Below are 26,708 nucleotides of genomic sequence, written 5' to 3'. Positions count from 1 at the left end.
ATCTCTTTCTTCTCACTAACCACCAGCTTAGGCTCTCCCAAGTATGTCAGGAAGATGATGCAAAGGTGTGGGGAGCTGAAATTCATATTTGCAGAGAACTGTCTCCCTAATGTTTTCATTTCAGAAGCACTGTGTAAATACAATTAAAATCAATGGCTAGCAGCAGAATACATTTCACAAAATGTACTTAACCAACATTTCAGTCACGGAGAATTTTCTTATGAGGCCTCAAGGTGTCATGGTTTGTAATGAGAGGTAACATCTTTTATTTTTGCAATTCATATAGCTGGAAAAAAGCAAGACATTTTCAGACAATGCAAGCCTTTCTTTTGGTCTGAAATGTTGTTGGCAGAAGACCCCCTGATATTGCCTGATGGAGGTATTAATATTTAATGACAAGTTGAGTGCATTTCATTCACATCTTTGACTTCTGACACTCGGGCCTCAGATCTCCTCAGTCTCTGTCTCAAGTTAATATTCTGCAGTAATGCTGCTTAGAAAAAATCGAAACTTACCGTCATGTTCTTAAATCATTCTTTTCTTGATCTCTCTTTCTCCTATGAAAAGAATGTCATCAGTTATACTTGAAGACCAGGAATCTACATCAGCAAATCACGTAATCATTCAGACCCAGCAGTATTCACCCAAAGGGAGTGGCTGGATAGTTTGACTGGCAGCGCATGTTAGATCCCATCCTGATGTCCTTGGTTTCTCTGAACTTTTTGCCCACTATTAGCCGTTGACTAACCCTGTGCTAGTTTCAGCAGGTGTAATGATGCTGCTTCTTTTCAGTCTTGGTGTTTCCTCCTTCAGTGGCTGAAACAGAAACCCTTCATTTCAGATGTCTGAGCTGCAGAGAGGGAGGGATGAGTTACAGAGACATGCTCATGGCCTGGAAGCATGTCTTTATGTTGTGCTAGGGCAACAGGCCCAGCTGACAATGTCTCCTCACCTGCTCTGCAGCTCTCATACAGCCTTCATAGGGTATGATTCCTACCTGTCAATTATTATAAATCCTGTGATAAACTCTGTGTTCCCTGCTGACGCTTGTTTTGTAGTGCCTTTATTGAATATATCTCTAAGGCTCCTGAGTGCATCCTCCCCTGTCCTGGGGATCTGGCAGCAGGGCTCAGCGCCAAGACAGACCCAGTGCAGCCCCTTCCTGCTGGTGTCCATGGGAAGAGACCCCCAGACAGCAGCATGGAGAGGCCCTGGCCAGCCACCCCAGTGCTGTGTCTGACCGCAGAGCTCCTCACCAGGCCTGATCCTGACCCACATCACTTGGCTGATGTCCCAGCACAGCCTCGGCCCATCCCCACAGAGATGGCCAGTGCCCAGGGCTGGGGCTGTTCTAATGGTCCCCAGCTGCCCCGATACTGGCTGGGGCAGTGGGACCAGCCTAGGCTGCCAAGCCCTGTGCTGCCACCGCCCCCATCCCCAGGGAGCCACCTGCCCTTGTGGAGTAAGGACAATATCCAGTGAAACACAGCTTCTTATCTGTATCATCTATATACCTATATCCAGTCAAATACAGCCATGTTGCAGGGATGGCTTTTCCATGGAATCCCCAATCCTGCTGACTGAATGCCTGAGTTCTTGTTCTGCACATTAAGTTTTCAAATACAAATTTCACATTTGATGGAAGTTTCAGGTTCAATATAAGCCACTGCAAACACCACAAATAATAGTAAAATGTATTTACTGTCATCTTCTCATCTTAATTCTCCATGGCCATCTCCAAATATGAAGTCAACTGCTGCTCATGCCACATGCTGCTGTGAATCCAACACTGCTGGTGATCTGAGTCCCACCACACTGCTCTCCTCTGCTCTGCTCTCTTAATAAATACTGCTTTACTGTTCTCCTTGCTGCTGGTTTCACAAGACTGAGTTCAGTCCCAGTGATTGATGCCCTCTGTGTAAGCTAATAACGAGGAGGGGTGTCTTAAAACTAAAGGCTCTTAAAACTGAACTGTAGAACTGTTAAATATTAGCATGAGGTTTGCTTATTTGATAGGTCTTACCTTAGCTCCTGGATTTCACTGGGAATGCAGCACTACAACTTCTCTCACCTTCTGCAGTCATGTAGGCAAATGCAGTTCCTTGATGATCTCTGTAGGAGCTGTATTTCAGGCCCGGAGCCCTGGAAAAAAAAAAAATGAATGCAATGGTATTGCATTGTAGTTGTTATCTGCTTTGTCCCTGCATTGAAATTAGGCCCTGACAAGTAGTAGGAACTGCAGCACTTCAGCTGTTCTCTGTACCATGACCAATACACCAAGCACGTGCCCCATGTGCTTACATCACTGTGCTCTCCATCACACGCCACCTTCTGTATCCCATCCCACCCAACATGGAGTTTAATACATTGGGTCTCCAGGAAAATGAGAAATGGTTCATAGGACAACTTAAATAATTAAGTTGTAAATGGGGTACTCTTGCAACGTGGCAGCTGTCTGACTTTTCCATGTTTTCTCCAAACTCCTCCTCCTGTAAGAGGTACTCCTCCTGTGAGTTCCTCTAAAATGGCTATGTCTAGGAGAAAATAATGCTGTTTGCAGCACAACAAAAAAAATCTCTCCCATTGCAGGCTGTAGAAAAGCAAATAGTGGATATATAAAAGGTCAACTATTTTAAGGCACTTCAAAAGAGGACGAAAAATCTCTCCCTTTCAGAAAAATCCAGGAGCCACAGCTATGTCAACTATATGCATGATAGAAGAATTCTTCGTAATACAAATACTTCCAAAACCTTTTAGAATCTTTCTTATGTTATCTTCTGATGTATATCTGCTACAAACTTCTTCTCTATTCCAGTTCATCTGCATTTAGGAAGCAAGGAATAACTAGACATGTAATGAAATTAAATCATATCACATCTTTAGTTGCTTGAAAGCAGTCTCATCTATGAAAAGCAGTCTTATCTCTGAAAATGTATTTGTAGTCTATACATTTATTTTTACAATTTGCAAAGATGGTACGATGCATACATCTGAGAACAATGCAGTTCAGTGACTCTTCCGTGGCTGCTATGAGGCACCTGCTGTACAAATGACACTATCACTTGCATAAAACAATCAGTTCAGCAAGCCAGTTCATACGTCCTTTGGATAAGGTCTTTGATGAATAGATCCTCTTATCCTTCATTTCCAATCTATTATTAATAATGTTCTCTGTGATCACCCAGGCACAAAGAATTAAGACAATAACTTAGTAAGTGAATACCAGAGTCTTTGCTTGCCCAGTGGAATAACAGGCATTAAGATTCTGCCAAAAGACCATTGCTTCAGACATAATGATGAGCAATTACCATACAGGCTTGGAAGATGTTTATACATAGGATATTAAGTTAAAACATTCCCTTTTCTTGGGAATTGTCTTATGGTAGCACCAAACCTATCAATTAAATAACCTAATGAAATACATTTCAATATAAAACAATCTTCATTCCCAGTGTAACCATCTCTTTAGTAACAAAATACCAAGAATATCAATTAAAGCTTTTGTGTATGACCATCTTCTGTAGACAAACTAAATTAAAGAAAAAAATAGATCAGGGTAGATAATATTTCTATGTTGCTGAAATCATGAAAAAATTTAGGAAGTAACTTCTTGTGGCAAGGAGGGGTATATGAAACAAGCAGGAATAATAATTTACTAGTCAAACAAGCTTACCTTTATCCCACTTGACTTTGGACATTGTAGGCAGCCCAGAATAACTCTCTGCTGGCCTAACACTGAAATTCTGTCTCTGTCTCTATACTGACTGTACTGGGAGGGAGTATTCACACTGTGCTCATTAAGTATTGCAGTTAGGAGATAAGTGACTGCAATTTGGGCATCGCCGTTATGTGCCCGCAGAGTGAGAAGATGAATGTAGGCACACGAGCCAGCTGAGCTGCTCAGATCTCTGACCAGTAAACTTTTGACAACGTGCATGGCATGCCTGCTCTTCTTGTACTGTCCTGATACTATCACCCATGCCCATCCTTTCTTTGTACCGTATCCAACCGTCTAGGACTAGCCGTGAAACTGCCGCTCTTGATGCGTAACTTCATGCTGCTTTCCCTTTCAGAAAGTGACCTGGCACAGAGAGAGAGCACGCTGCACAGTGACCGTCCCTTGGCTGTATCATTTGAACACATGAAGGAAATGTGGTTTATGGACTGCAGAAACTGTAGCTGCAGCTTTCCAAAATTCATATCCCCTTTCCATGAGTTCTGTGCATATTTTCCTCTCTATAAACAGAGCTTTCACTACCTTGTCTTTTTCAAAAGCCATGAATTCTCTTTATTTCACTCACTAAAATCTCCCACTAAGTCATTGTTTTACCACAGAGGAAGTTTAAATATGGAACTAGCACAAGGCAACACCCAAATTCTGAATGCATCCTGAAACACAAAGGTATTCGAATCTGAGATATGTATCTATCCACAACATCCTTCTCTCAAATATCTCAGCCGAAGTTCTGCATCCGGTCTGCAGAACTGCAGTGCTCTTCTGTCCCTCCATAAATTGTAGGGAAACTCAGACCTAGATCTAAACTTTACACACAAGCATGTCTCTAGTTAAGAGAACAGGGATACTATTAACTGGCCCTGTAGTGCCAATTTTTGAATACAGTTGTTCTTTCACTTACAAACAGGGAAAACAGATTGCTACACTCTGCAGTTACAGGAGGTAACGTATGATAAGAATGCATGTTGTAACAGGATATCCACAATCCATCTACCTAAAAAAACTGTATCATTTTGGTATTTTAATCTTTCATCCTATGAAAATACAATATTATTCTACAGGGACAGTCAGAATTTAGGAACTCTCTGCAAACTAAGGATTTTTTTGGCTGAATAAAAGTGATGACCAGAAGATTGATCAATTGATCCTTTGATCTGTCTTCTGATATACCTTCAGCCCTGAATATACATCTTTTAGTCAGATTACCAGACTGATTTAAATAGTCTTGCAAAGCTACATCCCATCAACTTTGAAATCTTCTGGGGAATTGTACCAGATGATGGGCACCATAAAAGCGATTCCACACCCAGCTTTAAGGACTAACACACCCCTAAGAGTCGAATGCCTTGATGCTTTCCAATTATCCTGAAATTATCCTTAATATAGGACACATTAAGACAGAAGCAAACCTAAAAAGCTTGGTTTCAGCACTGTAAGCACCCTCTAAAGTGTTTGCTTTCTTGCCTTTGTTTAAGAAAATACCTTCAGGAAAATAAACACTCTGAATGTATTCCTCATTGTTTACCAACAGGGTTTTCATTTATTAGTAGTATTATAAATATATAATATAATATTATATATTAGTATTATTAGTATTATAAAATACTAGTTATAATTATTTGTTAGAAGTAAATTTTTAAAGCATTATGATCCTACATTTTTATGTCTCTATAGAAAGCAGAATTGTTTTACAAATAGTTAGAGAGCAAAAATTTTACCTACTTCAGCTCCTTTTGCCTTCGATTTCATAGTTTGTGTATCTATCTCAGCAATTTAAACATGTTTTCTGGCTTTTAAATATTATCTTCACTCTTCATCCCTTTTCTTGCACTGTACAGGCCTCATTAACATGCACCTCATCTAGGAATGTACTAACAGTCAGGTTCTCTCATCAACACATATTGCTCTTGACAGTGCTTAGCTATAAATAGTCAAGCTCAGCTTTTAATCATATGATGCAGTTATGAATGACTTTCCATTCTTAATGCACAGTGCAATCATTTTTGCCTTTTAAACATGGCTGAAATTTCTTATATTCTTTCTTGACTCGCAAGCTAGCCTTATTTAAAAAAATGGTAACTTATTACTGGTTCAATTGATTGTAAAAACAAAAAGGCATTGTCCAAAGCTAGTGGGTGTTGTAGATGTAAAACAAACACACATTGTGGAAATGTCAGGTAAAGAACATGCTGAATAACACAGGACTTCCTGATACGAAGAAACAAGATTTAGAAATACTAAAGTTCATATTAAAGGTTTTAGAACAACATGCTGACACATGCAATATATTGCTTATCTGCTGGTGTGTGTCTAACAGGTTAAATAAATGTTCCAAGAACTTGCAGGTGTGCAGAATTATGTAAATAGGCCTTAAGAATGCCAAGCTTTTATGCTTAAATATACTAGTAAGTGAATCATAGAGAATTCTTCATTCTGTGGTATACAAATAAATATATATACTATTCACAGATGGACAGCTCTTACTGTACTTACTTACCATAGTATTGTTGGTTGTGGGTTTTTTGAAAACCTGAAATAACCTGTCTAAAATAATTCTGAAAAGCTGACATTTCAGATTCAGTAGCCCAGTAAGTTCATTAAAAAGTTATCTAATAAGTTTGTTTAACTTCTCTTGCTTAAGCAGAAGAGTTTGTAGGATCAGGATTTTGCCTGTGTCAAACTTGGCAAAAATTTGATATCTTCAGCTGAATATTGTCAGAAATGCAAAATATTATTGGTATTTAGCACTGAAGTCCTGTCAAAAAGCTTAGTCTTCATGCCATTTAGAAAACAATGGTTTTAAAAAATATCTTTAGAATTTCCCTTTTTACTTTTCCTAAACTATGTCGGAAAAGATTGTGCCTCTCTCATCCATTTAAACAGAAAACCTACATCATTTCTTCCAATGTGAATAGTTAATCTACACAAAAAAATGACTTTTTCCTGTCTTCTTCTTTTCATAGTTTCTAAAGTGATATAATTAAAAGTATATCAGTGTATCAATCTGAGAATATTCATACAGCAGAGTCAAATTGACCAAAAAATATTCTCCCTCTCTGTTTCCAGGCAATAGTCCTTGAACTCTCTGTTATTATTAACTAAAAGAAGGGGCAGGAGCATTCATAGGTTTGGGAAACCTACCATGTTCAGTAATGAGGACTTATGCTGCAGAGATAGGGAACTGGGATGCAATGATGATGCAACTTTAATTATTTTCTTCCTCTCAGTCAGTCTTGCTACACTGAGAATGGGCAACTGCAGAGTTACCCAACTCCAGGCAAAAGGGTTAGCTTCATCTTTTGAAAAATGCCCAAAATGTGGGTCCTTCCCACATGCATAAATAGGGGAAATGATCTAACTGCTTCCCCATTTCCTGCTCCTCTTTATCCTTTCTTTCCTCTCATTTCTGTATTCATCATTAATAACAAATGGACAAAAATGGGCATTAACTGCACATCTGGTTCAGCTCTGGCAAGGACTCTCAGGATGCAAGTGGCAACAGCTGCCAAGCGCCTTAATTTCAAAATGGAAATTCTCTTATTAAAACTTTCTGTAAGAGACTAATTGATTTTTGCTGCAAAGTGAAACAGGCCAGTCCCATAGTTAAGACATTGTTGTAACTCCTTTCCAAACACATACTAGCAAAATGCTGTCCATGAATTCAGTTAAGAGAATGCGAGGGAGGGGAAATGAATGATGTTTTCTCCAGCCATTTTGACCCAGACTGCTAATTGCTAGAATTTCATTTTATGAGCTCATTTTGTGTAAGATAAATTGGATTTAAGAGATATGATATTTTTTCTCCTATTTTTAATAAGACAGTAACCTCATAAAACAGTAACCTCAAATTTCTGCTGTCAAGCTAATTTTGAAACAGTAGTTTTACTGGACTATAAAGTAGAGCTTTTTGGAATGCCACCAGAGGGAGCCAATGCAATTGCAAATTTGAATATCTAGTTCTTCTGCAAAAAAAAAAACAAACCACAAAACAACTTACAGAAACATCATTATCTTGCAAAATAGCAGACAGCAAAGAAATAAAGATTACTGTTCTGAAGCAGAGTGTTTGTGCCTTTTGAAATAAAAATCTCCACATTCCAATCACACATAATGAGGAACACTAAAGTAAATGGAAAAAAACTTGCTTCTATTTTTTCCCAGAAACAGATACATTATTTTGCATTGCACTGCACTTTAATATCCTCTTATTTTAATTGTTTATTGTCACCTTGACAATATGTCCTTTCACATTTTGCCCCACATCAATTCCTCAGCCGCCTTCTCATCTCCCATCTTTATCAGTTGTGAGAAAGCTGTAAAATGTCCTGTGTTCTCTGAATCTGACTCTACCTAGCAATGCATCTGGTATTTTTTCTTTTGCTGCTTTTTCTTTGATTTTACTAGGATGAAGAGTAATTTGGTGATTGTCAGGCAATGTGTGGCCGATACACGGTAGTGTTAAGCTCTTACTTCAAGCAGCTGTGCTCCAAGCACACCATTCTCAACAGTTCCTCATTTGTGGTTTTGGCTATACAACTGACTTTAAATATTCATCTCGTTTCAAATTTAAAGTGCACTGTGATTCATTTCTCCATCTTTTTTTAAGTGTCAGGCTTTTACAGTTGAGGAAGATGGTTAACCATCCATCACATCTTCAACAATCTCTGGTGAATGCGCACATTTGCTTTTCTCTATCATGAATTACATTGGAAATGGCAATTAATTTCTGTAAGGGCTTTTTAATGTTTTATTTTGTACCATCTTCCTTCTTCCATCTGCTAAATCTAAAAACCTATCCACTTCCCTTCTATTGCTCGTCCGCTCACTGAAAATTGTGTCGGGGCAAAAGAAGCCAAGCTCATAATCTTCTCTTGGCTCGGCTGAACAGGACCAGCAATTTCCTCCAGCCTTCAGGTGACTCTTTTGCACTTCCGTGACCTGGACAAGACAAGGGGCGTCCTGTTTTTAATTAAGGAGAAAAAGTAAAACAAAAAAAGGGGAGGGGGAGAGGAAGAATAGTGAAAAGGAGGACAAAAAGACTGCAGAGTGGAGAAGCCAGAAGTAGGATTAATAGTACAACACATGGCAAAGATAAAAACCAACTATTGAAATGACAGTTAAGCCTTACTGGGTTTTGTTAGTCATGAGGACCACTTGGGGTTTCTCAAGGTTTTCATGTGCACATGGACTACAGCAATCATTGGAGTACACCCCCGAGTAAGGAAAAGAAGAATGTGGCTTCCATGCCATGTGGCCCTTGTATCCTAAGGAAAGGAAGAGGGAGGAAACTGTTATCCCATCAAGCCATATTTTTGTCCAGAAAAGGAGCTATTCTTCTGTTCCTCACGCACAACACGATGAAGCGGTAAATGGCGGTGACTGGAGGACCAGGAGTGCAGTGAAGCCAGCACTGCAACAAATTGCTAAAGTGCTGATAGCTTTGATCTAGTGCTTGGTTGTCAAAATAAATGAGCTGTCAACTTTGTCTTTTGCTGAGACTATTCTTAGCACTTTTAGTTTTCTAAGATTTATCATAATTTCTTCCAAAACAGTCATCAAGCTCTTCTCCAATCTTCTTCAACCTTCTCCAATCGAACTCTTAGAGGAAGATTGCTAACAGGCATTATATTGTTCATATAAGATCCATTAATTCAGATGCCATTTAGAAGATTCCAGACTGTTATTTGTTATGCTTTCTACTTAATACCAAACGCTTTCACAGACAAAATGTACCTTGATGATGCACTGTGCTGCTTCAATATCTGCTCACAATGCTGCTTTCTCTCTCAGCTACAGTGTTTTCTAAACTCTGGATTTTGTGAGTCATCAGTGCATTTTGCAATGATGCATATCCGTCTGTCATGCTGAAACTTCTCAAAACCTTCACAAAAGCAGCAAAACATACATAAATTTCCCTTTATACTTCCATGACATGTTCTGATAGTGTTTTCAAGGTGAGTTTCCCTTGTGTTACCTACTAGATAAAAACTGAACTGACTTCTATTCATTCTTGGCTCAGCACACTGAATTTTTTTTTACCCACTGATTTTTCAGTAGTGCACTATTCAAGGTCTGGGGCATTAGTGACTTCTGATGTGGGAGCATACTTTTTTTTTTTTAAGTCTTCTGCAGGATCTTTTGTGTATTTCTAATTTCATACCTTAAGCAAGAACAGAGGTTTTGGTTTTCATAGCAGCTGCTCCCTTTGCTCATCTTCGGTTTTGATGTCCAGTTTCCCCATTATAATTACTTGGCTTGCACTTGTCGATGATGTCTATATTGAGTGAGCACTGGAATGCAAAAAAGAAGTTTGTGGTGATCAGCTTTCTAAGATGAAGTTAAATTCATCACATATTCCCTCATTTATAGTTTTGTAAAACCTTTAAATATCTCCCCATGACATGTTCTGATAGTGTTTTCAAGGTGAGTTTCCCTTGTGTTACCTACTAGATAAAAACTGAACTGACTTCTATTCATTCTTGGCTCAGCACACTGAATTTTTTTTTACCCACTGATTTTTCAGTAGTGCACTATTCAAGGTCTGGGGCATTAGTGACTTCTGATGTGGGAGCATACTTTTTTTTTTTTAAGTCTTCTGCAGGATCTTTTGTGTATTTCTAATTTCATACCTTAAGCAAGAACAGAGGTTTTGGTTTTCATAGCAGCTGCTCCCTTTGCTCATCTTCGGTTTTGATGTCCAGTTTCCCCATTATAATTACTTGGCTTGCACTTGTCGATGATGTCTATATTGAGTGAGCACTGGAATGCAAAAAAGAAGTTTGTGGTGATCAGCTTTCTAAGATGAAGTTAAATTCATCACATATTCCCTCATTTATAGTTTTGTAAAACCTTTAAATATCTCCCCATGCTCCTTAAAGTATAATTCCTTTGTGTGGTGTCTCTATCTCATGACATCTTTCTTTTGGATATGTAACTTCAGTCTATGGTGCTTTTGCCTGTATTGTTTTCTGTGAGTTTTGCTATCCCGTGTTTTTCCTGTCTCTCCACTTCATTTTGCTTTATTAGGTTCATGATTTTTTTTTTTTTGAATGACAGTTGTTTCCTCCTAGAACTGATATGATGCAAGAGTCAGACATGATAGTTATATTGTAGCTGTACATGACAGGATTTCATTTTTCTCATGTTTTTCTCTAGAATTTTCCTTCTTAGGCACTACGTGATTGGTCTATTTTGAAGTAAATTATTGACAATTTTGAGATTCTAAGAAATACCATATTTCAAACCAAGTCAGACCAATGGTGAAATTGTTTTGCAATCTTTCATCACAGTTAGAAAGTTATGACTATTCTTGTAGTCATATGGTAGGCACATTCTAGTATCCAGAACTGCATTACACAGGAATGACTTACATTAGTACATAATCTATTCGGGTTTTGCAGTGTCCTGATATGTCTCTAAAGGCTTTGCTGCATAAACACTCATTTGAAATTACTCCAAAACGATACATCTCATACACCAAAAGAGGTGTGTTTTGCATACAAACTTGATCAGTCTTCTTCCTTTTAATTACTGAGTCCTATCCTCTGATTTATAAGCAGGACATCTATCAGTTTTTACTATTCTAAAGTTGAAATTATTCATTAAAACCAGCCAGCCTCCACTTTTCCTGCTTTGAATTTTCCATTTTTTTATGGTATCTCTTCAGTAATTTGGTTGGCAATCCCTTTTGAGGGGAAAAATGATCAGAATGCAGATTCCCTCTAAGAAGCAGCTCATTCTTATAGGGAGTATCCATTGGATTTCGACCATGCTATAGGAACAGAAATGGCTAGATTCAACTATTCAACTTTTCTTTCAGAGTGCTTTTTACCTAAACAGAAAATGCAGTTCTGCATGGGCACTTCATGTCTATTTTGTTTCACAAGTCTTAGGACATAAACTTTCAAGCCCTGAGATTCCTCCAACGAGTTTTTAAAAGGCTTTATTTATTAGACAGTTCACATGATGCAACAAGGAGAGGAAGCTGCCCAGCTGTGCGGCTGCATTTAGTACTGTATAAACTATACTAGGCATGCTAATAGGGGAAAGCCCCTTAAGTCCCTCCTCCCACTAATCCAGCAGGCACTGACATGCAATGTCACAGTCCCCTTTACCTTGAATTTCTTCAGCTCTTCAGCTGTTGATTTTACATGGGATGTCTGATCACCCATTCCCTTAAGTGATGTTAAATTGATTTTTCTAATAAAATGATTTTTCTAATAATTTCTAAAACTTCATTTTGGCTTGATTAAAATACGTTAGCATGGAAAGAGATCACTAAGGCATACAGACCGCACAACAAATCCATTACACTGGACAGAAATTGTATAAGGCCAAAAACTATCCAGAAAGAGGCCCTGTAACTTAATATGCCATTTGATAACTCATACATTCTTACTGGCCTGTGCTGTGAACTTCACAGAGTCAGGGTGCAGACAAAAAATAAATGGAAAATAGAACACAAAGAGCAGACAGAGTGTTGGATATGTGTCAATGGGCAGCAATAAGAGCATATAAAATAGCTATGAAGAGTAATCAGAATCAAATGTATTCAATTTGCAGGAGCTCTTCTGGACTGGGGCATCCTAAAGACCACATCAGTGAAGAGCTTCACTTCTCATCTAGGGTTTGTATGTTTACATTGATTTAGAAGTGTTAATTTCTGCAGGTAAAGAAGGCCCTTTCCCCCCTCCCGCTGCCTCCGAATATAAAATTACAGTCGTTAGGCTGAAATTACTTGTGCCATTTTACAGTCTGGCAAGGAAGTGAGGGCCTGACTTACTGCCCACAAAACTTAGCTCTCAGCAACTGCTGCTTCTGAGGACTGTCCTCATCTCTTTCAGGCCACCCAGGTCATTGGGGCAACTACAGCTAGGAGGGAACTGCTGGTGCAAGGAGCTGCCCTAACAACATTTTGTCCTGCACTTAGCGCATTCCCCCTGATGACACTTTCTAGATCACTCCATAAACTGCAGAGGAGGCAACAGAAGTGGTCTTCTGTAGCTTTTTTATTTTTCTCAGTTTGGACCACTAACATTTTTCTGATGGGGTTATAGACCCTTGTACAACAAATCTAAATGCAATTATGATGATTAGCTTGCTTTTCACAGCTTGCTTCATGGACTCTGGTTTGAAAAACCCAGAAAATAACTCATGTGTATCAGGGAGGTTCTCCAGAAGGCTGTAGTGCGTTAGAGGTGACACAGGGCAGGTGTCACTCAGTACTCACCTTGACTAATCTGAAGCAGATATATTTTTAACTACGAATATATCTTAAGCTAACCAAAAGGTATCTCAAGAAAATAGAAAGTAATCACAATATCAAACAGCTTCCTATTTGTATAAAATATGGTCATCAGTCCAGTTGTTCATGTGAAAAAAGAAAGCTTAACATATTTAATAAGAAGGCATCATTTTCTGAGTGCGGTTCAACAAGCAGTTTATAGTGAGAGATGCCCTGGTGTAAGTTCAAGACACCATTACATGGCCAAATTTTAAGTGGCTACCTGAAATTAGATATAGCATCTTGACTTGGTACCAATGTCACCCATGAGCACGCACTGTGTTCAAATCCACTGCTTCTGGACTCTGGGATGCCAGCGCAGCTGCACTGTCAGGATCTTTTGTGCAGCCCATCCTTCTGCCTGGTAGACCAGGCAGTGTCTCCAAGGCAGCACTGTTGCACTTCATAGTTTGTGTCTCTGATCTGCAAAAGGAAACTATGGTCTTGGCATTGCACCTGAGCAACCATAATGCCAGAAGCAAGGGCAGTTCTCTGCGGCAGGAGAAGTACAAGCAGCTGCAACAGCATGGATCCATCCCAGATCACACTGACAAGGATGGTATCAGCTGTGGTAAACTTCACCATGCCACTAACAATATATGTTCCTTGTCAAGGCAAATAAATGCCAGCAGGTGACACAGGTGGATGACATCAAATTGAGGGGAGTGACTGATACACTCAAGGGTAGGCCTGTCATTTAGTGGGACTTTGACAGGCTGGAGAAATGGGCCAACATGAATGTCTTCAAATTCAACAAAGGCAAATGTAAAGTCCTGCACCTTAGACAGAATAACCTCACACAATAGCCAGGAGACGACTGGGTAAACAGCAGCTTTGCAGAAAAAGTCCTGGAGGACCCAGTGAACAACAAGGGTGGACACAAGTGAGCAATTGCTCTTGTAGCCATGAAAGCTAATCATATACTGGGCTCCATTAGTACAGCATAGCCAGCAGATCAAGGCAAGTGATTGCTGCTCTCACACCTATGTCACACTTGCAAGTGTGGAGTACCGTGCACAGTCTGGGGCACTGCAATGCAAGAAAGATATCGACAGACTGCAATGAGCTCAACAGAAGGTCACTAAACGAATAGGGAGCTGGAGCATGTGACAAGCAAGGAGACACTGAGAGAGCCGGATTTGTTCAACCAGAAGAAGAGAAAGCTACTGGTTGATCTAATTGTTGTCTTCAGCTGCCCAGAGAAGAGGGAGCCAGGCTCTTTTTGTAGGTGCACAACAAAATGACAGGAGGCAACTGATCAAGTCGCAAGACGGTAAATTCCAAGTAGATGCAAGGGAAAAAAAAAATCTTCACAATAAGGACGGACGAGCTGTTGTGTTCTACTTTGCAGAATCTCCCACCCATGATGACATTCAAAACTTAACTGGACAAGTTGCAAGTTAAGCAAGTTGAAGGGGAGGTAACTAGCTTCCAGTTACAATGGTGCACTAGATCCCAGCCCTACTCCTTCCTGCTTATGGTCGTAAAGGGCCTCTTGCAGATGGCTGTTGCTCCAGGGTGCAGGTCTCTAGTGATTGCTGAGTACAAAGCTGGTGCAATGATGAGGAAAGCATGGAACAAGGTTGTTAGACACGTGGAAGAGCTGTGTGCAGGTCCCGAGGAGAAGGCAGATACTTCACAGACCTTGGAACATTGATACTAGTTTCTAGTACCTGTTCTGCTTTGTGCGTACACGTCTCTGACAAATCAGCAGGGAATGCATTTGCTCTGTAACTGGAAGTCATTACAGCATTGTAATCGTCCATCCACTTCAAAACAGCACTCTCGCTTTGCTGACTCATACCTCAATGGCTCTTCTTTCTCCCCTTCTTGGGCAACCGCAGACAAGTCATCTTAGTCAAGAGTATGCCTTTGAAAGTCTGGCTTTGGAAGTGCATATAGGCTTCACTGAGAGAACAAAGGTGGTCACTGTTTTCACCGTAGCAGGACAGTTGGTTAACACTTCTTTAGGGCTATGTAAGAATTGCCATCACCAGCTCAGGTCACAGTAGGTATTTTTAGTAGATATGCTTGCTCTCCCTGCCAAATGGGGAGTGGGAGGAAGTTGTGCAAGAGCATGAGCCAGGATATTGACTGGCACTTTTGCTTCAGGGTTGCCCTGGTTGGAAGAAGTGGAGAATGTGCAAGATGGCCGATGTCATCAGTAGTAGCTGTCTCAGAAATGGAGTGGGTGTGCAGAAGCAGAGCAGTCAGCATGACCAAGGACTCTCATTACTGAACTAGTTGCTTTCTGATAAAAACACCCTTAGCAATGTACTGAGCTATTGAAAAGGGAGAAAAACAACAGAAAGAAAATATAAGGAGAGAACATCTTAAGGAAGCTGTTGCAAACTTGGTGTCATTTGATCCTGGGGCCTTGCAGAGGATACCTGGGAAATTAAAAGCCTGTCCTGGCTGTCAATAGTCCTGCGTTTCTTCTTTTCTTCTTGCAGTGTTCCTCCATTGATGCAGAGTAGCTATCATGCTACTCTGGGGGGGTTCATCTCAGGGTTTCCCTAAAATAGAGAATTGCAGAACAGGTATTTCTGCTCTGCTACAGAATTGCCAGTGCCGTGAGGGACATGGGTTAGTGGTGGCTTTGGCAGTGTTGGGTTGATGGTTGGACTTGATGATCTTAAAGGTCCCTTCCAACATAGACGATTCTATGGTTCTATGGTTTTAAAACTGTATTAGCAACCTCATTCAAGCTCCTCATAATATTGCAAGATGCCCCCTTCTTGGACTGGGTGGCCGTTAGGCCACTTATTCTTCTTCTAGATTCTCTTTGGTCTAAAAGAGGGTCTCTATGGGCCCTCACAACATTCTTACCTCAGTTCCTTACCTCCTTGATAAGGACTTGGCTGGATGGCCACATCCAAAGAGTTAGTCAGTGGTTCAATGTCCAAATGGAAACCAGTAACAAGTGATGTCCCTCAAGGGTCCATACTGGCACCAATACTATTTAATACCTTCATTAATGACATAGATAGTGGGACTGAATGCACCCTCAGCAAGTTTGCAGATGACACCAAGCTGAGCGGTGCAGTTGATACTCTAGAGGGAAGAGATGCCATCCAGAGGGACCTGGACATGCTTGAGGATTGGGCCCATGTGAACCTCATGAAGTTCAACAAGGCCATGAGCAGGGTCCTGAACCTGGGTCAGTGCAATCCTGGGTCAGGGCAATCCCCAATATCAGTACAGACTCTGTAATGAAATGATTAGGAGGAGCCCTGTGGAGGACTTGAGGATACCGGTGGATGAAAAATTGGACGTGGGAGGGCAACGTGCACTTGCAGCCCAGAAAGCCAATCCTATCCTGGGCTGCATCAAAAGAAGCACGGCCAGCAGGTCGAGGGAGGTGATTCTGCCCCTCTACTCTGCTCTGGGGGGACCCTACCTGGAGTATTGCGTCCAGCTCTGGAGTCCTCAGTACAAGAAAGACATGAAACCTGTTGGAGCAGGTCCAGAGGAAGGCCATGAAAATGATCCGAGGGCTGGAGCACCTCTCCTATGAAGACAGGCTGAGAGAGCTGGGGTTGCTCAGCCTGGAGAAGAGAAGGCTCCAGGGAGACTGTATTGCTGCCTTTCAATATATAAAAGGGGCTTATAAGAAAAATGGAGAGAGACCTTTACCAAGGCCTGTAGTGACAGGAAAAGAGGCAAGAGTTTAAACTGAAAGAGGGCAGATTTAAATTGGATATAAGGAAGAAATTCTTTATGATGACGGTGGTGAGACACTAGAAAAGGTTGCCCAGAGAAGTTGTGGATGTCCCATCCCTGGAAGTGTTCAAGGCCAGGCTGGATGGGGCTTTCAGCAACCTGATCTAATGGAAGATGTCCCTGCCCATGGCAGGCGGGTTGGACTAGAGAATCTTCCCAAACCATTTTATGATTCCATGATTCAGAGACTTGGCTTTGGCTCTGCAGAGTCCTCCTGTACCTTTGCTGAAGGACCTACACAGTGCTTCATGAGATTGTCACACTATAGCCTTTCCCCATATTTCCGGCAGGTCCAGAACTCCCAGTGAGATCTGGTTTTGCCCTCATGGACAAAGTGAAGAACACAACAAAATGCCTACACAACTTGTTCTGAGTCTGTCTTTGGTACTCTCAAAGTGCTTAGCAATGCCAAAAATTTGCAAGAGATGTTATGGAGATAGCAGAAGTCCTCTTCCAGCAGAAGACAAGCCTGAGGAGAGGTCTGTACAAGAACCTGTGGCAAAACCAGCTTGGAGGCAAAAAGCAGCAGCTAAGGAAGGTCTGACTGCAGCAATCACCACCATGTACATGAGCGGTCACATCTCAGCTACCTGACCACAGGGATCAAGGAAGAGAAGGAACTGAGAAGCGACTGGCAAAAAGGTCTGAACTAGCTAAGTGTGAGTGGTCCCACAAAATGCAAACAGGCAATGTCTGATCCACCAGAGAGTCTCTCAGTTTAAAGTGAACCATCAACATCTTTTGAATAAAATTTGAACCCGCACAGCAAGTTCAGACCAGTCTAGCAGCACTGGTTTTGATCCTGCTCTGGGAGGTTTAAAGCCTATCACCTGATCACAGCCCTACGGGTTCATCTCATTATTACACTACCTCTCAAGTAATGAAATTATTGTGAGACTTTAGTTGTTATTTTTCACATCAGGACAAAATCTGAATCTGCTGCATCCACTGAGAAAGACATGTTTATATTCAAATGCTTAAATGAGTAGGCCAATTTTTAAAAATGCTTCGTTTACAGGTCCCATATTTAGATGTCTACGTATAGGTTGCTGTTTGTTCTTTAGCTATGCCTGTTCTGACAAAGCTCAGCTGGGGTCCTTTTATCCAAAGAAATACCTCAAAAGGGAACACCGGTTGTTCCAATCGCCCATTTATGTCTGGCGTTAATTCTTCATCCACCAAGCTAGCAAATTAAATATAGTGTCCTGCCTAATGCCCCTGTGATGCAGACCTACAACCACGTTACTGCTGATCGGACGTGTCCTTCTGCCTTTTCCTCTCAAATCTCAAAGTAACCGGTTTCCATTTCTCTCCTTCCCTTTTTCGGTCGGTCAGAAGCAGGTGGTGGAGTCCCCTCGCCCCGAGGACTGCTGACTCCGGCCCTTCTCGGGTTCCTGGCAAGAGAAACGGGCTGCGTGAACGAGATGCAAGGACCCGCAGACACCCGAGCTGCCGCTCTGCTCCTCCCCGTCCCGGGCCGCCACCCTCCGCGCAACCCGGGTGCCACGGATCGCTGCCGCCGGGTCCCGAGACGTCCCCGCGGCGGGGCGGGCGGGAAGACACTGACCCACACGGGTCGGGGGGTCCCGCGACACGGCTGCCTCCCCACGCCAGGGCCGGGAGACCGCAAGCAAACACGAGCCCTCTGGAGGCCTCTCTCCTCCATCCGCCCTCCCCCCGTGCTGCAAGGGGGCGGCAGCGGCCGGCACGGCCCCTTCCCCTCGCCGGGGGGCAGCACACCACGCACGGCGTTGGGCTGCTCCTGGGCTCGCCCCAGCCCCCCCGAGGCCACCGGGAGGGGGTGAGAGAGGGGATGGGGAGGCTACGCTGCCCGCCGAGAGCCTCCCAGCTCCATCCCACCCCGCCACTTCCCTGGCGAGGGGCTGCGGGGGGGGCCCAGACATCCCCCGAATCCTCGTTAGTATAGTGGTGAGTATCCCCGCCTGTCACGCGGGAGACCGGGGTTCGATTCCCCGACGGGGAGGGGCGCGTTCGCCTGTTGTGTTGTTTTTTTTATTGTTGTTGTTTCTTCTGCCCGGGCAGGGCGAGTCGCGGCCGTTGATCCCCCGCGGCGGCAAAAGGCGGGGTCATGGGCCGCGCCTTTCCGGCGAAAAAAAGTTCATCAACCTCCCCGTCGGGGAATCGAACCCCGGTCTCCCGCGTGACAGGCGGGGATACTCACCACTATACTAACGAGGAACTGCGTTAGTAACTGGTTTCCCGAATCTCCCTTTATGGATAAATCCACACGCCGCAATGCCCATTGGTAACAGAAGGGCCCCAGTAAAGGGGCGGGCGGGCGACCTCCGGGCAGCGGAAACCGGGCCCCATGCGCTTGCATGCGGCGGCGGCAGTGCCGCGGAAGGCGAGCCCGGCATGCCCGGGGGAGCGGGAGGCCCCTGCCGCTGGGCGCCGGTAGTGGGGGTGCGAGTTAAGGCAGTTGCGCGGGAAGGCGCGAAACGAAGCAGTGGCAGGGGGGAGGGACCGCCGCGGGGTCTGCGGTTGCCATCACGGGTGAGAAGGGTCCCGGCCCCGGTCGGACCCCGAGGCTCCCCCAGCCGTGTCCGTGCCGGGCGGGGGCGGCGCGGGCCGCGGCCCTTGGTAGGCGAGTTGTAACACTGGGAAGACGGTTGCTCAGCAGGACCTCGTGGCGCAACGGTAGCGCGTCTGACTCCAGATCAGAAGGCTGCGTGTTCGAATCACGTCGGGGTCAGCAGCTCTTTTTTTTTTTTTTTTTCCCCCTCAGTCGCCTTTTGCCGACTCCGTCTCGGGGGAAACGGAGGGCCATGAACCCTTTTTTTTTTTTCCTAAAGCTTATGACACGTAATGAAATTTCATTAGGAGGGAAACAGAATAGCTTGCCAAGGGCCTGGATTTGAGAAACAGCGAGAAACATGCCAGAGAAAAGATTCTAAGTTTGTAAGAATTATTAGCGTTGTAATCCGTGGCAAAAAATTAAGACAATGCAGAAGTCTTAGAAACCAGCCTCAGCAGAGTCATCAAAATATGTGGATTTTTTTAAGATAAATACTCTTGGTTTTATGGGCTAATATTTGTTACATATACCCTTAAAACCTGTCAAATACAGACATTCTGCTTCTTCCTTAAATGCTCTGTTCCAGCGCTTTGCTATCCTTACTGTTATGAAGCGACCATGTGTGGTTTAACCCTGATGTCTCTTACCCTGCCGTAACTTAAATCCAGCCCTCGTGCTACTGCCCTAGAGAACAGTTTATTCCCTTCCTTTTTATAGCTACATCTTACATATTTGAAATTCGTTATGCCTCTCCGTGGCCATTCTATTACTCAATAGACCGTGTTTGCTGGGCCTCTTGATTATTTGTATCGTTTGCCTCTGGAGTCTTTCCAAACGAGTTGCATTTTTAAGTGCCCAGAACTGGTCACAATATTTCAGCTGACTTGGATTTTACCAGGTACGAATAAAAGAGGACTGCCTCGTGTGCTCTGCTGACTGAGCATTTATGTGTTTTTTTTTTTATTTATGTGATTAGTCCTTTTTTTTTTTGGATGCATAATCTGTTAGATGGATGCATTTTTTATGGGATGCACAATTTGTTAGATGTTTCCCTGGTCCCACAAAATATCTTATGCCTCTGTTTTACCACCCATCAGAGGGAGCTGGGTGAAGAAGTGGTGGCAATCTGCTTCCAACCCTGTACTGCTACCAGAGCAGGTGCACTGCTCGGAGCATTCGGGATCGTTGCCAGATATCATCTCTGGCTGCAGTTCATCTAATGACAAGATAAAAGATGTATTAATAGGAGTCGAAGTTTTCCAGGTGTGGTTTCACGCGATACTTAACGTAACAGGAGCGCAGGGTGTCACAAACGGTGGGTCTTGCTCTGCCCTGTCCATCCCCGTCCATCCCTGTCCTGTGCCCGCCTGTCTCCCCCATTCCACTTGGATCACGTTGTGCCATTGTGCAGCAGCAGCTGCCGGCTCAGCATGCAGATCTGGCGGCACAACTACTAGATTCAACACACAGAAAATGTCAGGAGAACACAGCCTGGGATGGGATAGAGATCAGGATCATCCCTCTCAACAACCGTAACTTCCAATGAGTCGCTTAAATTTTTCGTCAGTTGCTCTTTGGAGGGAGAGCCTAGATAAAAATAATCTAGTGATGTTTCAAAATTAAATGAAATACTTAAATGAGCCTTAGCTTTGTGCAAAGTCACCCTCACAATTTCCTATCAGTAAAATGGGGATAATAATTTTCTCTAATCTCACAGATTTTTTGTTGACTCCATTAATTCTGAGGCATTCAAGTACACTGGTGGGTGTTTGTCTCTCACCAGCATTTCTACAGAATGTGCGCTTCTGCGCTTTTGTCTCTTTCTTACTTTTAAATACTTCATTTTGTAACCTGACTGATCTCTTAACACAGATTTTTTTTCTTATTAAATAATTACTAGCTAAATATAGATAATAACTTAAATCCACATAAGGTTAAAAAATCTTGGAGCTGAAGTAATAGCTTACATATGGTAAATATAGCTTCTGCACTATCTCTGTCCGTATATGATAAAAATAGATATCCAAATAATGCTTGTTTGGAAATGATTTGGTGTGGGAAAGTGCCCTGTAAACCATCCTTTTCACTTCATTCCTGTCACTGTACTTAAGTGGGAGCGGATACTCCTGGTTTTGGTCCTTGTGGGTACAGGCCTTTGTCTATGACAATGTCAGCAGTAAGAAGTTTTAACACAGTGCAACCACTCAGCTGTACACACTGAGTGGTACAGACCCGCACCTGGGGACAGTGGTACGGGCGACACAGCGCTGGGCACCCCTGTGCTCACAGCCTGTCCCTGCGTTTGCCACCTCGGGCGGCACAAGACACAGCAGCATTCCCCAGCGGGTGATAGTGACAGTGTGGTCGCCTGGCCTGTCCCCCAGGTAAAACTATGTCCGCTGGCAAATTCACCAGGAGGTGCAACTTTTTCAAAAAGGGTTGCAATATGCTCCATTACAGTAAGGCACGCTTTTTTTCTTATTGCTTTGCCATTTCTACTTGGTTTACGCTCAAAAAAATGTTTCTGATAAGAAAGCGAGAGCTGTTAAAAAGCCACCTAATTTTTCTAAATTAATCAAGAATGTGAAGAAGAAACGAGTGATCCTAGAAAGTATAGTTACACTGTGCCATAATGATTAGGCAAATGCTTATTTTAATTATAGTAATGCTTTCCAGTTTCTGTTGCCTTTCTCAGAGTATTATTTTCATCGTGACACTTGCTGTGCACCAAGACTGAATTAATACTTCATGTAGGTTTTTTTACATTTCCTTTAGCTAACAAGATTTCCATATCAGCGCAGTCTAAGACAAAGGCATGTCTGTAGTACTTCCTTAAATGCCTTTGCTAGGAATCGGTTTATAGCCTTCACAATTTTATTATGTATTATGAGGCAAATGTTACACGTGAATGCAAATTATACATCTATGCTTCATTATGGATTAAATGTTATCCAAACCCTCCACTGAATTTAGAATACTTTTTTGAACACACAGGTATAGAAAATTCATTTTTTTCAGTGTAGCGCAACATAAACTACTGTCTCGTTTTTATGGGTGGCATTAGAAGTTAGGGGAAGTTGGGGAAACTCAAAGCCAGAAATCTGAGATAATTTAGAAGGCATTCAGTGTTTTCATGTCAAAGATGACTATATGACTGAAAATCTCTTTCTCACACTCAGGAAAGCTAACAAATTCCAGACGTTTGGGAGGGTCCTACAAAGGAAGGATTTTTGGCTTCTACTTTCAGCATATTTCACATTTTTAGGCAAGCTTACAGCAGCCTTTCAACCACTGAAAATGGCCATAGTCTCACACCATTTGCACTTTTTTCCTAAACTTTCTTCTTGTCACGATTTATACTGACAAGAGGTAAAATGTGACTACTCGTTTCTCAGGTAGAGGCAGGTACTCTGGTCTTTGAAAACTAGAACTTACTGTTAGGGATTCAAGTACTGGAATGCTTCACAGAAGGCATGGCAAAAAACCAGTTTTGTGCTCCAACCTTTAAGGTGCAAGTTGTCTAATAGGCATATGGGACCACCTCCTGGGGTTTTTTTCCCCCTGTAAAAACGTCAGAAAGATCTTTTGAGCTCATTCATAATGAACTCCTTGGCTTACATCCTTTGACTGCTGCATTAGGCTATAAAGTGCAAGCTTGCTTTCCTTCAAACAAAACAAACAGTAAAGGTGCAGATCCTCAGCTGTATTAAGGTCTAAGTGAGGTGACAGTTGCAGATCCCAGTGTTAATCATTATATATGTGCATATTTTGGTGCTTTCTCATGTTACTTTCCATGTCTTTACCTTGCCTGGAGATTGCCTGTTCCTCCCAAGGAGTGACAATGAAAAGTGTAGAGCCAGGGAGTGAAGGACAGTTGTGTGACAAGGATTTTTTTTATGGACTTTGCTTCCCAGAGAAGTCTACTGCTCTGAAATAGGATGACACTAAAGTGTTATATGATGCGTTTTTAACTTTTGTCACTTTAGAAGCAGCTAAAGGTAAGCCAATAAGAGAGTCCAGTGTCCGTGCAAAGGAGTTATGTTCATGAAAAAATATAATTGAGAAAATAATTCACAAAAGATAATGCATATTTCTGTAGTTGGAGAAATAACTTTCAAAACATAAATGGACTGTAAATATGAACTGTAAGTAATGTTAATCTGAGGCTGTGGTTCCACAACCACTTGTCCTGGTTTGAGGTAAAACAGAACCAATTTTCTGATTTGTAATTTTACTTTTTAGCTGGGCCTCTTCTAACTGACTAAAGCCTGAAATTAACAGCATATTGTTCAGAAACTGTTCACTCTCAGAGTGATAAGACCTGATTATACCAAGGGATGGTATGCACAGAGGCTCTTGCTTATGCTTATCGCTCTAACAACCGAGGTCAGCTAACTTCACTGTTCGCCCCATTAGAGGGTCGGAAGCAGAGAAGCGTAGAGGGGTCCCACCCGTAGGGAGGAGCAGACGGGACAGGTGACCCAAAACTGACCAACAGGACATTCTGTCCCATATGCCTCACGCTCAGTATAAAAGCTGAGGGATCAAAGGGGCAAGGCTGCGCTGGCTTGCTCTTTCTTCAATGGCCAACATCTGAGGAGGACCCTGGCTGTTCATCTGCCTTTGATCCCGATCTGAGCATTCCTGACTCTCGTTCCGGAATTCAGCTCCTGTCCATCGCTGACTCCAGTCTGGGACTTTCCCTGTGTCTGCTGGTGACGCGATCGTCATCCTGGGAGCTACGGTTTTGTATATATTGTATATATTTTTTTCCTTTAATTTTTATTATTCTATTATTATTTACTATTTTCTTATTTATTATTATTTTCATTAAAGTAGTTTAGTTCTTTTTCTAAACTCATAAATCTTATCTCTTCCTCTCCTCTCTGAGGAGAGGGGGGGAGGAGGGCCATCTGTCGTTCTGATTGGCCAATCCGGCCAAAACCACACCACCACTATATTGGATTTTGAACAAATAGCCAAAACATACAATGCTGAGTTTCTGCGCTCTTTTTGCTTCTACACCAGTTCTGCCTGACAGCAAAAAGACAAAAAATACAGATCCAACAAAAAGGCAGTTAACCCAACCATTTGTTATGAGCAAAGCTGAACTGGGAGTGTGACTTTGTAGTGATTTACCACTTCATACCATATTACTGTTGCATTTTTTTATGGTACACTTAATGCATTAAAACCAGATTTACCATCAACGTGCTTAAGTTGAAAGGTATGAACTGACTTCAAGCTCAACAGTTCTCGTTCTTTCCACTCCTAAGGGTCACTCACAAGAAAAGCGAGCACCAACTGTATTCCATATTCCGAACAGTACAAGGAGTTGCAAATGGCGGCTGCAGTCCACTAAGAAGCAGTGTCAGAAAACAAGCTTCAGGCCTGAAGTATAGTATCGTTTTTCTCTGTTTGATGGTGTCTGCACCAATTTTTTAGATTGCATTTCCACTGTTAACTGGTTAAAATTTCACAGACCTAGTTCCCCCTTACAGTGCTCTAAAACATTTTTTACTTGATATGAATAGAGGTTGTTAGTTTTTACATTAGTACAGCAGCTGCAGAATCTCTCTGCTGCTGCCTTTATGAAATATGCTGTGTCTGTCTGCAACTGGTTTCATATCTGAGAAAGATATGAATTCTTAAAGGATCTATTTTCCAAGGCTCCTAGAGGCTTTTCAAGGTGAAACATACTTATCTACACTTTAAGTTATTACTATCACATTTGGAGAGGAATTAAATTTCCTTTAAGCATTTCCAAAACACTTGTCACGCGATACCCATCTTCCAGGAAGAACTTTGTGTAAAATATGCTGAAAAATGAACAGAACCATTTAAATTGTTCTGTTCGGGTTTACAAGTGGTAGTCAATCCACATTGGTATATGAATATTTGCTTTGTATGCATATGCTACCAGTGGAAGGAAGATGTTTCTACCAACTGTTCAGCCTCACTGTCTAACAAACTGAACAGGTAAAGTACATACAGCACCAAGAACTGAATACTTTTAGATATAAATTATAATGAACTGCCAACGGTGGCCACCTCATATCACTATTTATGCTACTAGCTAAATTAACTTTCCCAAGCTAAACTTCTCGCTTGTATTAATTACTTTGTTACACCACACCAATTCCTCAGTTGGAAGCAGCAGGCTTCTTGTGGGTGGATCCCTGATTTGCCTTGAAATTACCTCCCACGAAAATAACCCTCAGCACCTTCCTCTAACTGATACTGTGGTAATGGCAAGGTAAACACAAATGACAGCCACCATATTTAGCGATGGAGCAAATCAAAATGGAGAAAATTCTTTTCCTCAACAGCAATTGAAAACTCTTTTTGGAATGTAAAGAGGAGTGGGTCCAAACGCTAACAGTCCTGTTTCATGTGCATGATTGATAGGCAAATTAAAATATTTACAGTTCAATTCTTATCTCTGATGCTGCAGTATATCAAAAGCATAGGATATATAATCAGATCTAAGATCTGATTAATCATATCTCAGCTTAAATCTGATCAATCAGATCAGATCAGATCTGAGTGGTGCGGTGGACGTGCGAGAGGGATGGGATGTCATCCAGAGGCACCTGGATGAGCTAGAGATGTGGGCCCGAGTAAACCTTATGAAGTTCAAAAAGGCCAAGTGCAAGGTCCTACACTTGTGTCAGGACAATCCTCGTTATCAATATAGGCTGGGGGATGATGTGATAGAGAGCAGCCCTGTGGAAAAGGACTTGGGGTACTCGTGAACGAAAAGCTGGACGTGAGCCAACAATGAGTGCTTGCAGCCCAGAAGGCCAATCACATCCTGGGCTGCATCAAAAGAAGCATAGCCAGCAGATCCAGAGAGTTGATTCTCCCCCCTCTACTCTGCTCTTGTGAGACCCCACCTGGAGCACTGTGTCCAGCTCTGGAACCCTCAGCACAAGAAGGACATGGAACTGTTGGAGTGGGTCCAGAGGAGGGCCACGAAGATGATCCGAGGACCACGAGATGTCCTATGAGGACAGGCTGAGAGAGATGGGGTTGTTCAGCCTGGAAAGGAGAGGGCATTGGGGAAGACCTTGTAGCAGCCTGCCAGTACCTGAAGGGGGCCTACAGGAAAGACGGGGAGGGGCTGTTTGCAAGGGTATGTAGTGATAGGACGTGGGGAAATGGTTTTAAACTAGAGCAGGGTAGGTTTAGATTAGACATTAGGAAGAAGTTCTTTACAATGAGGGTGGTGAGACACTGGGACAGGTTGCCCACAGAGGTGGTGGAGGCCCCATCCCTGGAGACATTCAAGGCCAGGCTTGATGAGGCTCTGAGCAATCTGATCCCTAGTTAAAGATGTCCCTGCTTACTGCAGGAGGGTTGCACTAGATGACCTTTAAAGGACCCTTCCAACCCAACACGTTCTATGATTCTATGATTTTATGATCTAT

At 42.4% G+C, this 26,708-nt stretch overlaps 1 long non-coding RNA gene and 3 other non-coding genes across 4 annotated transcripts; 2 read left to right on the top strand and 2 right to left on the bottom strand.

Moving 5' to 3' along the window:
* Positions 1-340: 340 nt before the first annotated feature.
* Positions 341-5,598, bottom strand: LOC128904135 (uncharacterized). The gene is made up of 3 exons (XR_008464413.1): positions 5,459-5,598; positions 2,024-2,142; positions 341-557 (listed from the first exon to the last, which is right to left on the bottom strand). It is a non-coding gene; the product is annotated as an uncharacterized LOC128904135 (long non-coding RNA).
* A 13,056-nt stretch (positions 5,599-18,654) lies between these two features.
* Positions 18,655-18,726, top strand: TRNAD-GUC (transfer RNA aspartic acid (anticodon GUC)). The gene has a single exon. It is a non-coding gene; the product is annotated as a tRNA-Asp (tRNA).
* Positions 18,727-18,869: 143 nt separating this feature from the next.
* TRNAD-GUC (transfer RNA aspartic acid (anticodon GUC)) lies at positions 18,870-18,941 on the bottom strand. Its single transcript has one exon. It is a non-coding gene; the product is annotated as a tRNA-Asp (tRNA).
* A 442-nt stretch (positions 18,942-19,383) lies between these two features.
* On the top strand, positions 19,384-19,455 carry TRNAW-CCA (transfer RNA tryptophan (anticodon CCA)). Its single transcript has one exon. It is a non-coding gene; the product is annotated as a tRNA-Trp (tRNA).
* The last annotated feature ends 7,253 nt before the right edge of the window (positions 19,456-26,708 follow it).

This window comes from Rissa tridactyla, chromosome 1, assembly GCF_028500815.1.
Source record: "Rissa tridactyla isolate bRisTri1 chromosome 1, bRisTri1.patW.cur.20221130, whole genome shotgun sequence".
NCBI classification, from domain to species: domain Eukaryota; kingdom Metazoa; phylum Chordata; class Aves; order Charadriiformes; family Laridae; genus Rissa; species Rissa tridactyla.
Note: the sequence above shows the minus strand (reverse complement) of the source record. Positions and strands in the feature narration are given on the sequence as shown.